The sequence below is a fragment of the Triticum aestivum genome, chromosome 5B (assembly GCF_018294505.1).
Source record: "Triticum aestivum cultivar Chinese Spring chromosome 5B, IWGSC CS RefSeq v2.1, whole genome shotgun sequence".
NCBI classification, from domain to species: Eukaryota; Viridiplantae; Streptophyta; class Magnoliopsida; order Poales; family Poaceae; genus Triticum; species Triticum aestivum.
The window spans coordinates 56,218,878-56,224,682 of NC_057807.1; positions in this window are offsets into that span (position 1 = coordinate 56,218,878).

Here is a 5,805-nt window from a genome sequence, read left to right on the forward strand (position 1 = left end):
AGGGAATCATCGTAGCAATTTCCAAAGGTGGAAGTGATAAGTATGGAGTGTCGAAACCACAAGGAGCTAAAGGTAAGATCAATATTCTCTCAAGTCCTATCTGCCATTGATACGACTCTACGTACACCGAAAGTTTGCTTCCAACTAGAAACGAGGAATAAAACTACGTTGTGGGTATGAAGAGGATAACTTTGCATGGTATCGGAGAGCTAAAATATAAAAGTTGGTGATGTTATCATAAATTTAGAATATATTACTAAATATTATAAATAGCGAGTGTGAAATAATGATGGTTCGATGTGCGGAATTATCCTAGGCAATTGTTAACAAGACCGGTAATCACTATTGCAATTTCATATGAGGGAGAGGCATAAGCTAACATACTTTCTCTACTTGGATCATATGCACTTATGATTGGAACTCTAGCAAGCATCCGCAACTACTAAATATCATTAAGGTAAAACCCAACCATAGCATTAACATATCAAGTCCCCTTTATCCCATACGCAACAACCCCCTCACTCGGGTTTATGCGTCTGTCACTCAAGGAACCCACTCTAAGTGAATCATGAACGTGTTGCAACACCCTATAGTGGGAATCCCTCAGGTGTGCGCGGCACGGAAGGCACAATAGGACATCACCAAAATAAAACATGCAACTCATACCAATCTAGATCATCAATCAACCCAAAGACAAAGGATATCTACTTAAAACATCATAGGATGGCAACACATCGTTGGATCATAATATGTGGCATAAAGCACCATGCTCAAGTAGGTGATTACAGCGGGTTGCGGGAGAGTGGACCACGGAAAAGAGATGAGGATGGTGATGATGATGGTGATGTTGATGAAGACGATCACCGCGGCGATGATTCCCCTCCCGATGGGACTTCGATGCCACCGAGGGAGAGATGGAGAGGTTCTCCCCCTTGTGCTTCCTCCTCCATGGCCTATGGTAATGATTGCCCCCTCCGGTAGGGTTCCTAAGAGGGCCTAGATTGATTTCTTGTGGCTACAGAGGCTTGCAGCGCGGAACTTCCGATCTCTCTTTTGTTCTAGGGTTTTCTGGATTTATAGGAGGGGTTGGCGTTTGTTTCACGTCGGGGGGCCCCACAGGGAGTCCACGATGCAGGGGGCGCACCCTAGGGGGGTGCCCTCCACCCTCGTGGTGGCCTCGGGACTCCCCTCCGGTAGCTTTTTGTTCCAGTATTTTTTATATTTTCCAAAAATATTCTCCGTTGATTTTCAGCGCATTCCGAGAACTTTTATTTCTGCACAAAAACAACACCATGGTAGTTCTGCTAAAAACAGCATCAGTTCGGGTTAGTTCTAATCAAATCATACCAAAATCATGTAAAAATATTATAAAAATGGCATGAATACTTCATAAATTATAGATACGTTGGAGACCTATCAGTCATACACCCAATGTTAATGGTTTATTGAATCTCAATCGTAGTGATAGACATACTCATAATATTGATGCCAAAAGATGCAAAGTTGATAATGATAGTGCAACATACTTATAGCACTGCCGTTTAGCTCATATTGGTGTAAAGCACATGACGAAACTCCATGCTGATGGGCTTTTGGAATCAGTTGATTATGAATCATTTGATACTTGCGAACCATGCCTCATAGGCAAGATGACTAAAACTCTGTTCTCCGGAACAATGGAGCGAGCCAATGACTTATTGGAAATAATACATACCGATGTATGTGGTTTGATGAGTGCAGAGGCACGCGGTGGGTATCATTATTTTCTGACCTTCACAAATTATTTGAGAAGATATGGGTATATCTACTTAATGAAACACAAGTCTGAAACATTTGAAAAGTTCAAAGAATTTCAGAGTGAAGAGGAGAATCATCATAACAAGAAAATAAAGTTTCTACGATTTGATCGCAGAGGTGAATATTTGAGTTACGAGTTTGGCCTTCATTTAAAATAATGTGGAATAGTTTCACAACTCACACCACCTAGAACACCACAGTGTAATGGTGTGTCCGAACATCGTAATCATACTTTATTAGATATGGTGCAATCTATGATGTCTCTTACCGATTTACCACTATCATTTTGGGGTTATGCATTAGAGACAAATGCATTCACGTTAAATAGGGCATCGTCTAAATCCGTTGAGACGTCACCATATGAACTATGGTTTGGCAATAAACGTAAGCTGTCGTTTCTTAAAGTTTGGGGTTGCGACACTTACATCAAAAGGCTTCAGCCTGATAAGCTCAAACCCAAATCGTAGAAATGCGTCTTCATAGGATACCTTAAGGAAAAAATTTGGTACACCTTCTACCACATATTCGAAGGCAAGATCTTTGTTGCCAAGAATGGAACCTTTCTAGAGAAGAAGTTTCTCTGGAAAGAAGTGAGTGGGAGGAAAGTAGAACTTGTTGTGGTAATTGTACCTTCTCTCAATTTGGAAAGTAGCTCATCTGAGAAATCCGTTCCCGAGATGCCTACACCAACTAGAGAGGAATCTAATGATAATGATCATGAAACTTCAGATCAAGTTACTACCGAACCTCATAGGTCAATCATAACACGATTGACACCAGAGTGGTACGGTAATCCTATTCTGTAAGTCATGTTACTTGACCATGACGAACCTACGAACTATGAGGAAGCTATGAAGAGCCCAAATTCCGATAAATGGCTTGAGGCCGTGAAATCTGAGATAGGATCCATTTATGATAACAAAGTATGGACTTTGGTGGATTTGCCCGATGATTGGCGACCCATAGAGAATAAATGGATCTTCAAGAGGAAGACTGACACTGATGGTAATGTTATTGTCTATAAAGCTCGACTCGTCACAAAAGGTTTTCGACAAGTTCAAGGAGTTGACTATGATGAGACTTTCTCACCCGTAGCGATGCTTAAAGTCCGTCCGAATCATGTTAGCAATTGCCACATTTTATGAAATCTGGCAGATGGATGTCAAAATTACATTCCTTAAATGGATATCTCTAAGAAGAGTTGTATATGATGCAACTAGAAGGTTTTGTCGATCCTAAAGGTGCTAACAAAGTGTGCAAGCTCCAGCGATCCATCTATGGACTGGTGCAAGCATCTCGGAGTTGGAATATACGCTTTGATGAGGTGATCAACATATGCTTTTATACAGACTTTCGGAGAAGCCTGTATTTATAAGAAAGTGAGTGGGAGCTCTATAGCATTTCTAATATTATATGTGGATGATATATTGTTGATTGGAAATGATGTAGAATTTTTGGATAGCATAAAAGGATACTTGACTAAAAGTTTTTCAATGAAAGACCTCGGTGAAGCTGCTTTACATATTGGGCATCAAGATCTATAGAGATAGATCACGACGCTTGATAAGACTTTCAATGAGTACATACCTTGACAAGATCTTGAAGGAGTTCAAAATGGAATAGTCAAAGAAGGAGTTATTGCCTATATTGTAAGGTGTGAAGTTGAGTAAAAGACTCAAAACCTGACCACGACAGAAGATAAAGAGAGAATGGAAGTCATTCCCTATGCCTCAGTCATAGGTTCTATAAAGTATGTCATGCTGTGTATCAGACCTGTTGTGTACCTTGCCATGAGTTTGGCGAGGGGTACAATAGTGATCTAGGAGTAGATCACTGGACAACGGTCAAAATTATCTTTAGAGGACTAAGGAAATGTTTCTCAGTTATGGAGGTGATAAATAGTTCGTCGTAAAGAGTTACGTCGATGCAAGCTTTTACATCGATCCAGATGACTCTGAGTCTCAATCTGGATACATATTGAAAGTGGGAGCAATTAGCTAGAGTAGCTCCACGTAGAGCATTGTAGACATAGAAATTTGTGAAATACATACAGATCTGAATGTAGCAGACCCATTGACTAAACCTCTCTCACAAGCAAAACATGATCACACCTAAGTACTCTTTGGGTGTTAATCACATAGCAATGTGAACTAGATTATTGACTCTAGTATACCCTTTGGGTGTTGGTCACATGGCGATGTGAGCTATGGGTGTTATTCACATAAAGATGTGAACTAGATTATTGACTCTAGTGCAAGTGGAGACTGAAGGAAATATGCCCTAGAGGAAATAATAAAGTTGTTATTTTATATTTCCTTATATCATGATAAATGTTTATTATTCATGCTAGAATTGTATTAACCGGAAACTTAATACATGTATGGATACATAGACAAAATATTGTGACCCTAGTAAGCCTCTACTAGACTAGCTCGTTGATCAAAGATGGTTAAGTTTCCTAACCATAGACATGTGATTTGATAAATGGATCACATCATTAGGAGAATGATGTGATGGACAAGACCCATTCGTTAGCTTAGCATTATGATCGTTCAGTTTTATTGCTATTGCTTTCTTCATGTCAAATACATATTCCTCTGACTATGACATTATGCAATTCCCGGATACCGGAGGAATGCCTTGTGTGCTATCAAATGTCACAAAGTTACTGGGTGATTATAAAGATGCTCTACATGTATCTCCGAAGGTGTTTGTTGGGTTGGCATAGATAGAGAATAGGATTTGTCACTCCGAGTATCGGAGAGGTATCTCTGGGCCCTCTCGGTAATACACATCATAAGAAGCCTTGCAAGCAAAGTGACTAATGAGTTAGTTGGAGGATGATGTATTACGAAATGAGTAAAGAGACTTGCTGGTAACGAGATTGAACTAGGTATGAAGGTACCGATGATCGAATCTCGGGAAAGTAACATACCGATAGACAAAGGGAATTACGTATGTTGTCATAAGGTTCGACCGATAAAGATCTTCATAGAATATGTAGGAGCCAATATGGGCATCAAGGTCCCGCTATTGGTTATTGACCGGAGAGGTGTCTCGGTATATCTACATAGTTCTTGAACCCGTAGGTGTCGGTGTCAAAACCGGCAGATCTCGGGTAGAGGGTCCCAAACTGTGCGTCTAAGGATCGAAGGTAACAGGAGGCAGGGGACACGATGTTTACCCAAGTTTTGGCCCTCTTAATGGAGGTAATAACCTACTTCCTGTTTGATTGACTTTGATGAGTATAGGGGTTACAAGAGTTGATCTACCTCGAGATCATAATGGCTAAACCCTAGATGTCTAGCATGTATGATTGTGATTGCCTCTATGGACTCAACCCTCAAGTTTATATAGACACGGAGGGGCCTAGGGTTGTACATAGTCGGTTTATAGAGAAAGGAATATACATTACCCGAACGCCAAGCTTGCCATCCACGCAAAGGAGAGTCCCATCCGGACATGAGGGAGCGCCTTCTGTCTTGTACCTTCACGGCCCATTAGTCCGACCTATGTAACATAAGTCGGCTCCCCGAGGACCCCACAATCCAGGACTCCCTCAGTAGCCCCTGAACCGGGCTTCAATGACGATGTATCCGGCGCACAGATTGTCTTCGACATTGCAAGGCGGTTCCTTCTCCGAATACTCCAAAGCAGTCTTCCGCACATAAGAGTTGTATCCGACTCTATTTAATAATTACAACCCTAAGCTGCAAGGGCAAAAATACTTAAAACAAATTAAGTCACGTCCACTGGCAACTTTTTGGGCGAGAGGTTATGTTCTAGACTTGTTATTAATATGAACCGTTTTAGAGCCCCCGCTTCATGTTTCGAGGCACAACCATTGACACGTATTGTCAAGGCAGAGATCGTGTCCCCTTATCATGGGATCCTCATCAATACGGGTTTGGGTAATCCAACCATGTCGTTCGCACGTCCCCTTGGGAATAGGCGAGTTTTAAGACTTGTGGGGGACCGCTTGATATCCACTGCCTTTATAAGAATATA